We start from the raw sequence: 12,587 nt of genomic DNA, 5'->3' as shown, positions 1-12,587 counted from the left end.
AACAGTGTAAAACACAGGCCTCAGATTCATCCCACCTCAGGGTGAGGGAGCTGGAGAAGTTATACAGAAGTCCTGAGACTCACTTGTTGAGGGCCACTTAGGAGAGTTTAATTCCCTGTATTCCCATTGGCTCCCACACATGGGACAGGGCAGCCTGCGTGACTGCAGATAAAGCCCTCAAATAAAACTAGAAGAGCATGAAGGTCCAGGTAAGGCCAGGCTGGGCGGGGCCAGGAGAAGGGGACTCAGGGGGCTGGGCACGGGTGCCTGGCACTTTGCTAATTCCCCGCTCTCCACGGCAGAACACCAGGGGAACAGGTTAGCAGACAGGCAGAGCCTCGCTGGGGATGGGAGGGGATGGAACCAAGGACCCCTCCTGGTTCAGAGGTTTAGAGGAAACAGGGTGACACTGAGAGGTCTAATTAGCACACACTGAATTTAGGCTGCTCTGGTAAAGGAATGTTGCTTCTCTGGCCCGTGTGTGTTTCCCCGGCTCAGCACACAGCCTGGAGGGCTCGGTGTGGGCCCCACTCACAGCAAAGGGTTTCCATGGCAGAATGGAGAAGATGGCAGCGTGAGTCAGTGCTCAGCCCCGGGTTCACATTCATGCAAACAACTTACCAAGTGCCTGCCCCACGTCAGCTCAGTCAGGACTGGAGATGAGAAGACCAGTCAGGGGAGTCTCTGCCTTGAAGCCCACATGCAGCCAGTGCGAAACCCTCGTGAAATAACACACGATCCCACACTCTCCGTATCATGGGCTCCCTTCCACTGTCCTCTGGAAGGGGAAGAGAAACTCTGGGAGGGTTGAGAAGGATGCACTCTGGTGACAACTCGCAGGGACATGAATGAGTGGGTAGGAAGGGCTTGGGAGAACGTCCCCGCGGGGAATTCAACACCAAGCCCCCAAGGCCAGACTGGCAGCTTTAACGGGCAGCCAAGGAGCCAGTGCACTGGAGGAAGGAGACAAGGGGAAGGGCAGGGGAGGTGACAGAAGCCAAGTAGACACTGAACACGAGCATTGGAGGGAAGTCATCGGAAGACAGGGAGAGGGGAAGGGACCAACCTGGGCTACAAGTTGAACAAACAAACAAAAAAAGCCCCTTGGGGCTGCTCCAAGCAGGGGTAGGAGCAGAGAGACCATGTGGCAGCCTTCTGCAGTGTCGCAAAGGGATGCGCGAGCCCAGGACAGAGACAGCGCTCCAGGAGCAACGGGGTCTGACCCATAAGAGATGGAGTCCCTGGGGCTTCCCTGGTGGCGCAGTGGTTGAGAATCTGCCTGCCCATGCAGGGGACACGGGTTCAAGCCCTGGCCTGGGAAGATCCCACATGCTGCGGAGCAACTAAGCCCATACGCCACAACTACTGAGCCTGCGCTCTAGAGCTCACGAGGCACAACTACTGAAGCCCGCACGTCTAGAGTCCGAGCTCTGCAACAAAAGAAGCCACCGCAATGAGAAGCCCGCGCGCTGCAATGAAGAATAGCCCCGCTCACCACAGCTAGAGGAAGCCCGCATGCAGCAACGAAGACCCAATGCAGCCAAAAATTAATGAATGAATTAATTATTTTTTTAAAAAAAGAGATGGAGTCCCTGCATGAGTGATAGGATGGGTAGGTACCACCTCACCAGGTACCCTCCACACACACACGTACAGAACCATGGGGGCTCCTGGGCTGGGGGAGGAGAGGGCAGGGAAGAAGGCAACAGGGCTGGGTGCTGCTAAAGACCTCCTGCCCTGCAGCGCCCCCACCCCAGGTCACTTCCCAAATCAGGGATGATAGAACCCCCAGAAAATGGAGGCTACCCCCAAAGCTGTGGGAATGTGCATCCCATTTCCTGTGGGAACCCCAGGAGGTGGCAGAGAGGCCTAAAGCAGCCCCCCACCCAGTGTCCTGTGTCTGTTACAGGATCAACAGGCCGGTGGCCTCAGAGTTCACAGAAGGAGACACAGAGTTAAGTGTTGGGTATCAGTGACCACAGGCCAAGGAGGACATGGAAGTACCATCAGATGCCGGCAGGGACAGATGGCAATCACCAGGACCAAGGCTGGGCCAGACACACTCAGCAGAGGGGCCTGCTGCAATGCCCCCTCCCCACCGGCTCTAAAACTCCACCCCAGCACTTCAGAGTCTGGGGCACCTCAGAGTCTGGGGCAGGGGTTGGGGGGAGGGAGGAAAAAGAGAAGTTGGTGAATGAGCTTGAACTTGCAACAGGACAACCTGAAGGAATGGGAACACGTGGGATAAATGAGCTTGCCATCATTACGTTTCAAATACTGAGGACTACCTGAGATCCTACAAGCTCTCAGAGAGGATCTAAAAATAAGCGAACATGAGTTAGATGCAGTGGTTTGAGGGTCAGAATGCAACAAGTGTCTTATTAGTAATTCTGCAAACCAGAAAAAAATAGAGCAATACCTTCAAAATTTTAAAGGAAAATAATCTTGATCAGAGAATTCTATACCAGTAGTTTGGTTTTATCAGGAGTTAGAGTAAAAGACTTTTTCAGACATGCAGGTACTCAGGTTGTCCTCCCCTGCACCCTTCCTCAGCAAGCCCTCAGGGGATGGGCTTCTCCAAAGTGAGGCATCACCCTTCCAATGGGACAGACAACAGAAAGGGGTTCCCAGGTGGGCCATGAAGGAGACCCTAAGATGATCTAGCAGCAGGGCCAGGATAGCCAGAGCAGCTGGGGAGGTCAGGAGCTCTAAGGGACACTTTGCAGGAGAACAAAATTGATAGAACAGCTAATGTATTGGAACACAGTGAGAGGAAATTTACGCCAACAGGGAAGAAGCATGGACAATAGAGAAGAGTTTGGGGATGAATTAGAGACAAGTACAGAAAAAAATCAAACAAATGTAAAATATAGAACGATTATTAACTCCAGGTCTAGCAAAATAGTTATGCAAGAAAGGAGAAGAAAACTAAGCAAATGAAAAATATAGAGCAATCATTAACCCCAGGTAAAACTAAACAAAACAAATGTTATGCCGGAAAGGAAAAGAAAACTAAGCAAATGAAAAACATAAAGCAATCATTAACTCCAGGTAAAACAAAATGTTATGCAAGAAAGGGCTTGCCTGTGAAAAGCCTTAACCTAGTCACCCTGTAAATAATGAATGTTCGTCTCGTCAAGGACGATGAGGCTATCCTTCAACTCTAAAATATAATGCAAAGCTGAACTTACTGCTCACTTGAGAAAAGGAGGGCTTTGCTGTTCAGGCAGTCTCCCAGAGCACGGAGCCAGGAGTGCGAGGACTGGCCATCCATCCAGACTGGGGATGATGTCATTCGGCATCACTTGAAGGTGACTGGATGAGACACAACACGGTTGATTGGCTGGCACACAGAGGCCACTTAATTGACTGTGTCCATCTCTGATTGGCTGAGTTTCAGCTAGGAGCTGACACTGATTGGTTGGCTGCAAAGCATGTTCCTTGAAGTCAGCTGTTGTCTCTCCACTGAAAAAGTTTAACCCCCCCCCCCCCGCTGTTATTTGTTACCATGGCTACAGAACAATGGGTCTTTTCCTAGGAGTGTGGGAACTTTTGTGTTCTCAATCCATGCAGAATCCGTGCAGAATTAGGCTGTAACTATGTTGTTGATAATGGGGGAAGGAACGTGTTAGAATATGTGTGTGGTGCTGCCTAGAATGAGTGTGAATGAAAAATAATTCCCCACTTTCCATGGTAAGAAGTAAAAGAATAATGCCCAGAACTGGAAAATTAAAAGTTAGTCATGTAAGCATTTTATTTAGAATTGGGAACATAACATCAAAAGAACTGTTGAAAATTGGTTTTCTCTGGGGAGCAGGAAACAATGGGGTGGGGCAAGGAGACAGCTGCTTTGCATAACAAAACCTGTTGGGCTGTGAGACTCTTTAAACCCCATGTTTTCATAACTTTGATAAAAGTTGTGTGGGATTTTTTTTTTTTTTTTTTTTCGGTACGCGGGCCTCTCACTGCTGTGGTCTCTCCCGTCGCGGAGCACAGGCCCCGGACGTGCAGCCTCAGTAGCCAAGGCCCACGGGCCCAGCCGCTCCGCGGCACGTGGGATCCTCCCGGACCGGGGCACGAACCCACGTCCCCTGCATCGGCAGGCACACTCCCAACCACTGCGCCACCAGGGAAGCCCAGTTGTGTGGGTTTTTGAATAAGATTTTTTTAAATTTTCACGTAGAAGTTTTCAAAATATACACCGAAATGTTTTCGTACAAAAAGAGAGTTCTGTGTCTAGTACATCAAAGCAGTTAGCAAGATTTTGGTGCCCAGTTTCTTCCCTGTTAGTAGATGAAGGGTGCTCCATCGCTTTCCAGGCACAAAATTTCCCCTTTCTTAACATGTCTCGTCTCACGGTGACATCTGAGGATGTGGAAAACCTTTGGGTGCCTGCCTCACAGTGAAAGAGAGAGAGAGAGTGTGTGGGTGCGAGTGAGAGAGAAAATGAGAGAAAGAAAGAGAGAATGAAGGCATAAGAGTGAGTGAGAGGCAGCCCCAAGTCTTAGTCTGCAATGGACTCTAAGTTTCTTGGGTTTCATGTGTCTCCTTGAGGCCACTCGGGACCCTCCCAGGATGGCTGAGCTCGGTCAAGGCCATCCCTGTGTCTCCCTGGCTCTGACTTTTGCCCTCTCCCTGGGGCCCTCTTCTGTCTCCCTCCCCGCCCCCTAGACTGGGCCGCGTGCCTCATAAGAGCGTGCACTCACACACATGCACGTGTGCACACACACGCACTCACACACGGCACCTCCCTTCTCCCTCAGGGGCTTTAGCCCTCACAGTGTCCTTTCTGCTAAGTGCCTGTCCCTCCCACAGACCTGAACCCCAGAACCCCAGGAGGAGAACAGCGTTCTATGCGTCAGTGTTTCCCAGCCCCCAGCACGGGGCCTGGCCAGTAAAGGAAGAAGTAGACTAAATAATTCCTTAACCCAGAAGGTAGTTACACAACTTTTCTCCCAAGACGTTGGAAGAGCTTCCTGTGCCCCACGCCCCAGGAGGAGTGGCTTCGCTCCCTAGAAACTGCACCCCCTGCCTTCTGGTCAACGCGGAAGCCATTTAACCCCTGGCTGCCAGCTCCCCAGCCCCAGGCAGCACTCCAGGGCCAGGGGGCACAAATGGGTTCACCACAGGCCTACTTGACACTGTCCCCTGGAAACCTGGCCCCTGACCTCCCACCTGGTCAGGAAGGGCAAAGGTGTGACAGGGTCAGAGGGCATGTAGGTGGCAGCAGAGAGGATGACGGATCAGCGTGCAGAGGTGCAGAGGCCACACTGTTCTAGAGTGAGCAGAACGTCCAGCTAAACCTTGGGCAGGCAAACTGAGACACTTGTCACCCTCGTGGCTCTCTGAGGTCCTGGCCCCAGAGGCCTCCACCACATCACTGTGGCCTTGATTGGACATCATCAGGGTTCCTCAGGCTCGGACAGGCCATTCTGATGGTCAAGTGCAGCCAAAAGTGATGCAGAACCATTTGGGGTCCCCTCTGAGATTTCCCCATCCCTGTGAGCTTCCCATCACCTACAAGAGAGAATCTCTTCACTTCTAGTAGATTTTGCCCCCAGAAAAGGAAGTTTGCCCTTTTCCCTTCCCTTAGTAATGGCTCTGCAATTAACAAAAGGAGACCCTGATACTATTTTAAAGAAAGCACATCCTGGATAAATCCCACACACTCAGCAGTTTGCATGAAATGCTCTTTGATGATGGGCCGTTGGACTGGAATGGACAAACTGCCTGGTGAAACAGAGGCCGCTGGTGAGGAGAGTGACCCCAGCCTCAGGAGGGGACTGGCAGACACAAAGGTCCCCCCCCCATCCCTGCCGTCAGCTGCCTCAGGATGGCTGCTCTCAAGCCCTTGGGTCTAACGGCCCACGGGCTTGCCTTGCGGGCCTCAGGCCCAGCTGCTGGGCAGGAAGGCAGAGGCAGCAAGGCCGGTGGCCAGTGCCTCTGCCTCTCTGTTCAGTGTCCTGCCTGGACTCCAGGACTGGAGCCTCTGAGGTTGTGTCCCCTCAGTGCTGTCCTAGATCGCGCTGCTTCCCCACATTAACTGACTCCAGGACAGCTGCTTCTCTACACTGCTCTGGACCTTCACATGCACCTGCCAGGTGGGCATGGCCCTCCTCAGCTTATAGGTGAGCAAACTGAGGCAGGGGAGGAAAGAACGTGCCAGTCCTTAGCCAAGGGAGGGGCCGGCGTGTCAGACTTCAAAGCCCTTTCTGGGAAGCCTGAACTGACAGCTTTGAAAGCTGTACCTTCTCCAACGAGCCTTTCCAGGCCACTGGCAGCTTAGCCTGGCCAAAGCTTGAAGGTCCAGGGAGGGGTGGGGGACTCCATGGAGGGGGCGAGTTTCAGGGTTACTCACCGATAAAGACCCTGGACTGGGGGGAGACAACTGGCTCTTGATAGAATCCTGTCTCCCATCCAGGCCCCAGGCTGGGGAGGGGTGTCCAAATGTGGCTGGTGAATCAGTGAGCTGTGTGGGCCTCTCCCCAGGCTGCATGTCCCAAAGGAAATGCACAATGGCTCAGACAGCCCCACCCCCACACCCTTGGGTCTGGATTTTAGGCATAATAGATAGCTTTGTGGGTGAATTAACTTCCAGAAGCTTCCTCAAACCCTGTATCCCTGGCAAAGCCCCCCAAGCCTCTTATTTCCACCCCTGCTCTGAAATCCCATTTCACTTCCCAGTTGACAGAGCCAAGTCCTGGGGGACTAATTCTGCCATCTTAGCTGTATTTGTAAGTCTGCTCAGAGAGTGTGGTGAAATCCAAGGGAATCAGCACATTTGAATTCAAAATTTAGATGTGCCAGCTGTTAGCCCGGGCCCCAGGGATGGAGCTATTTAATAAGCAGTCAGGGCTGTTCCCTGCTCTGGCAGACGGGCTTGCAAGGGGCTGGACATTCATTCACGTGTTCATCTTTTCCATCGATGAATGGTTACCGGTCACCTACTCTGTGCCAAGCCCTGTCCTAGGCTCTGGAATTCAGGACAGGTGACCTCATTCCGCCACCAGGTGAGATACGGCAGGCAGGAATGTGAGATTGTGTGCTAATAAGAGGGGCAAAGCAGGCAGGAGAGAGAGGAAGTGTGGGATGGAGAGCGTGAATTTTGCAATGCCCCATGAGGAGGTGGCTTTTTAAGAGAGAAGGTCGTGGTGGAGCTGTGGTGTGGACACCTGAGCGGGAGGTATCCTGCAGAGTAACCAGCAAAGGGCAGGGAGCAGGGGGAGGGGAAGCCAGGGCTGGGGAGGAAGTCAGAAGCCTGCTAGAGAGCCTGGGGCAAGGCGGACCTGGAGGGGCGGAGCAGAGGTAGGACATGGTCCGACCTGGAGGATCACTGTGCTGCTGTGATGGGGAAGGACCGCAGAGGGGTGAGGACAGAAGCACGTGACCCTCTTAGGTGACTGTAGTGGTCAACTCGGCCGCCAGAGCAAACCCCAGAGACGGCCGTCTTCTGTGTCTCCACGTGGTCTTCCCTCTGCATGTGTCTGCGTCCTAATCTCTTCTTATAAGGACTCCAGTCATATTGGGTTAGGGCCCACCCCCAATGACCTCATTCTACCTTAATTACCTCTTTGAAGTCTCCATCTCCAAATATGGTCACATTCTGAGGTTCTGGGGTGGGGACTGCCACGTGTGAACTTTGTAGGAGGGAAGTGGGAGGGTGACACGGTTCAGCCCACACAGTGACAGTGACAGGAATCAGGTGAAAGATCAGGGCTGGGACCACCACAGGGGCAGGGTGGACTGTGAGAGGGAGTCTGAGCCTGCAGGCAGGTGCCGAGGCCCGGTGTGGGAGCAGTCTGCCCCCAGTGAAGGCAAAAGGGGTGCATCGCCCTGAGAGAATTCAACATCCAAGAATGGGCAATTCTAAATGTTATCACTGAGAAAAGAGTTCTCCTTCAATAATATTTTATTTGTCTAATTTTCAAAGAATGCTGCATTTACTATTGCGTTTTATTAGTACAGCCGTAAACTTCAAATTTGCACATTTTATGATGTATTCTTTAGTCAGCAATGTGTTCCACGTGGAGGTTAATTCAGAGAACTGTCAGTTGCAAGGTTGACCGCCCCCAACTTCTGGGAACAGGTCACGCATAAGTTTCCATGGTTCCCAACCACACAAGCTCACTTAGGGCCCAGATGAGGGCTCCAGACCCTGCGTTTAAACTGCAGAGTTGAAACAAATATTGACAGCACAGCAATTACGAAGACAAGGCCACAGAATGTGAGTTCCTTCAACTCTGTCATTCCCTGTGACCACTTGGGATAGTTTTTTCTGTTTAAAATATGGGTTTTTTGTGTTTAAAATGTATTTAAAACACTGCAAACTGTGAGGTGTGACATTTTTGTTTTACAAGAACATATTTTAATTTATACACGAACTATTACCAATTGTAAATAATATATTTTAAATTGAAATTTAGCCTTTTATAATTGTTAAGTGATTGTCTTAAAACCAAAGAATTAATAAAGGAAATAAAACATTGCATCACTGATATCTTGTGGCATCTTGTGATATCTTGTCTGCACTGTACCTCTTTGGGCTGATTCTGCTTTATTGAAATTCACTAATTTTTTATATGATTATATACACAAAGTTCAGTTTAAGAAAATTTGCACTCTGCACTTCATTTCTTGGACCTTATTATTTGCTTTATTTCACGATTATTACTGAAAATAATTTTGTCACGTAGAAGAGGGATGTCTGTTAGTTCAGGCTGCCATAACAGTGTCAATGAAAACATGTTGCCTGACATATCAGTAAACGAAGGGTGTTGCAGCCATCAAGCCATCACATTACAGCCTCCCCCAAGGTGAGCCCTGAGGGACCTCAGCGTGGAACAGGATGCCCACCATCCAGCAGTCAGCCGCTGCAGCCACCCCTTGACAACGGTGCACCCTGAGGAGACTAGGGATGAGAAATCACAGGATGCTGGCCCCAGAGAGCTAAGGTGCATATCAAAGGAATGATTTCAATAAGCCCAGACTCTTGCATCTTCCCATACGTAGAAAAGTGCTAAATTCATTAACTTGAGATGTCTGGTTTTCTTTAACTAACAGTAGTCATTTGATGTTCTGACGACCTGGTCTTTGTTGCAAAAACTCCTATATATCCTGGTTCCCCCCTTTCCTTTCGGGCGCAACTGCTCAGACTCCCAGAGCATCTGAGAGTCTGCATCCTGTGCTTAAGTCCTCAGTTTTGTCCGCCAAATAAAGCATAATTCTCAACTTTTAGGCTGTGCATTTTTTTTCAGTCGACAACAGAATACCATAGACCTGGATGATTTTAAACCACAGATGTTTATTCCTCACAGTTCTGGAGACTGGAAGTCCAAGATCAGGCTGCCAGCATGGTCTGGATCTCTATCAGGGCTCTCTTCCTGATCATTTCGGTGAATGCACGCAGAGAGAGACATTTCATGTGTCTTCCTCTTTTAAAATGGCACAAATCCTATCCTGGGGGCTCCACCCTTGTGACCTAATTACCTCCCAAAGACCCCCCCCTGCAAACATCATCACACTGGGGATAAGGGCTTCAACATGTGACTTGGGAGAAGACACAAACATTTAGTTCACACAAGGGCAATACTAAAAAACGGAGTATCTGTCGGTGTCAAATGTCCTGGAATTTGGATGTAGAGCCAACAGGTGAGAACTGAATCCAGGTGTGAAAGCAGGAGAGTAGCCGTCAGGGGTGGCCTGAGCATGGAGGGCTGCACTGGGACACTGCAGGAGGGGCAGGTCTGGCCCAGGTGGAATCAGGAATTTGCTTTTCAGACATGTTCCCTGTTGAGGTACCTGCTGGACATACTAGTGGATGTTTCAGGTGGGTGGAAAGATACCCAGGCTGAAAACCCAGAGGAGAGGGTAATGTGGGAAACACCAGTATTTCCCTGGGATTTAAAACCAAGAGACTGGAGGGTGTGGCCTCAGGCAAATAACAAAATCACAGGTACAGCTCTTTAAGGTATCATGGACATGCTTCAGAGAACAGAATCCCTGGCCTAGTCTGAGGGCACAGCACGTGACCTTGGGAAGCACAGCAAGGTGAGGCTGGGCTAGCCAGCCAGACAAAGGCCTGGAGAAGGGAGCAGCATGGGACTTTCAAGGAGCAGGAAAAGCCTGGTGGTGAGTGGACTCAGGGAGCCAGGGCACCGTCGTGAGAAAACACACCACGGACCTGGGATTTTATCAGCAGAGCTACCAGCAAGGATTGAAGAGTTCTACGTCACAAAGTGACACGATCGAGGAGAGTTTTTAAAGGCTTGAATAAGCTGCTTTGTGGAGAATGGATTAGAATGGCAAAGTAATCCATCCAGGTGAGAAATTATATGTTTGGACTAGAGGGAGGTCTGGAGAGATGGGGAAAGTGGATAGTCTGGGAACCATGAAGCAGGCAAAATGGCATAGGAAGTGATGGAGTATAGAAGGAGAGGGGATGGGTTAAGAAGGATTCCTGGGTTTGGGGCAGGGAGGACAGTGTCCTGTCCCTGGGGAAAGATAAAGGTGTCAGTTTCAGGGGAAAGTCCAGCTCAGTTGAAACATATTCAGTGGTGGCACTGCTGACCCCACAAGGAGGTCTGGATTGGAGCTTAGAGGAGCAGGCTGGGCAGTAAAGGGGAGAGCTGGCTGCAGACAGGGTGGTGAATGGCTGGCGGGTGATGCTATGTGGCTAGATGAGGTCTCCCAGAAGAACAGACCCTGAGCCAGGAAGGGGGACAGAGGCCAGTCCTTAGGGTCCAGTGGAGGCGGGGGAGCCAGCAAGAGAGAGAGAGAGAGAGAGAGAGCAGGAGGGAGGGAAGGAGGGAGGGAGGGAGAGGGAGAGGTGGAGAAAAGCTGGGAGTATCCCGGCCACAGCGGGGAGGGGCTGCCTCAGGAGGGACGGAGCTGAGTGCTCTGTGAGACAGGGTAAGGTGCAAGGACCAGTGTACAGGACTAATGGCCACTGACATTTCTGATGACCCCAGGAGCAGCTCCTAGCAGAGAACTGGTAGAACCATACGTGAGTGGGCTGAGAAGTGAAAGGGAAGTGAAGCAAGCCAGCAAGGGTAGACATCTCTACAGAGAAGTCTAGTGCCAGACTCCGCAGCGGACAGCAACTGTGGTGATAAAACACCCGACCCTGGGGCGGTCAGTGTGCTGACAGAACGGAGGGTGTTCTGCATATTCGCTCCCGTAAACCCCACAACGGCCCTATAAAACAAACAACCCAATCCAAAAATGGGCAGAAGACCTAAACAGACATTTCTCCAAAGATATACAGATTGTCAACAAACACATGAAAGAATGTTCAACATCATTAATCATTAGAGAAATGCAAATCAAAACTACAATGAGATATCATCTCACACCAGTCAGAATGGCCATTACCAAAACATCTAGAAACAATAAATGCTGGAGAGGGTGTGGAGAAAAGGGAACCCTCTTGCACCATTGGTGGGAATGTAAATTGATACAGCCACTATGGAGAACAGTATGGAAGTTCCTTAAAAAACTAAAAATAGAACTATCATATGACCCAGCAATCCCACTCCTGGGCATATACTCTGAGAAAACCATAATTCAAAAAGAGTCATGTACCACAATGTTCCTTGCAGCTCTATTTACTATAGCCAGGACATGGAAGCAACCTAAGTGTCCATCGACAGATTAATGGATAAAGAAGATGTGGCACATATATACAATGGAATATTACTCAGCCATAAAAAGAAACAAAATTGAGTTATTTGTAGTGAGGTGGATGGACCTAGAGTCTGTCATACAGAGTGAAGTAAGTCAGAAAGAGAAAGACAAATACCGTATGCTAACACATATATATGGAATCTAAGAAAAAAAATGCCATGAAGAACATAGGGGTAAGACAGGAATAAAGACACAGACCTACTAGAGAATGGACTTGAGGATATGGGGAGGGGGAAGGGTAAGCTGTGACAAAGTGAGAGGGTGGCATGGACATATACACACTACCAAACGTAAAATAGATAGCTAGTGGGAAGCAGCCACATGGCACAGGGAGATCAGCTCGGTGCTTTGTGACCACTTAGAGGGGTGAGATAGGGAAGGTGGGAGGGAGATTCAAGAGGGAAGAGATACGGGAACATATGTACATGTATAACTGATTCACTTTGTTATAAAGCAGAAACTAACACATCATTCTAAAGCAATTATACTCCAATAAAGATGTTAAAAAAAAATTTAAAAGTGTGACAGACATTCCTGAACCACAGTCAAGGAGACTGCGGCACAAACAACAGTTAAAGCCTCACAGCCTTTAAGAATGTAGGGTGGGTTGTGTCTGAACTTGTACCCTGGGGTGAGATTAAACCTGTGCTCCTATGCTGAGCCCATTACCAGGAAGGTGGTGCAAACTGCAGAAGGAACAGAGGCTCTGGCCTGAGGCAGTATCCCCGTCCCAGGTCTCTCTGGGCCCTCATTTCTAAACTCTACCCTTCCTATTTCACAGAGTTCCTTGGTAGGTGAAATGAGATTCAGGCATTTGTTTAACAAATGGAGCTTACACCTCATGGGGGCACCCAGACAATAATGGGGAGATGTGGACAGATCTGAGGCCCAGGTGAAAGCAGAAG

General features: G+C 50.1%; 1 long non-coding RNA gene across 1 annotated transcript in view; it reads right to left on the bottom strand.

Moving 5' to 3' along the window:
• The window catches only part of LOC137225927 (uncharacterized), a 39,936-nt gene extending 38,728 nt beyond the window's left edge, over positions 1–1,208 (bottom strand). The window contains exon 1 of the long non-coding RNA XR_010944093.1: positions 622–1,208. This is a non-coding gene — a long non-coding RNA (uncharacterized lncRNA). The remainder of the gene's footprint in view (positions 1–621) is intronic.
• Positions 1,209–12,587: the final 11,379 nt, after the last annotated feature.

This window comes from Pseudorca crassidens, chromosome 6 (genome assembly GCF_039906515.1).
Source record: "Pseudorca crassidens isolate mPseCra1 chromosome 6, mPseCra1.hap1, whole genome shotgun sequence".
Lineage (NCBI taxonomy): Eukaryota > Metazoa > Chordata > Mammalia > Artiodactyla > Delphinidae > Pseudorca > Pseudorca crassidens.
This window is presented reverse-complemented; position numbering and strand designations above follow the sequence as displayed.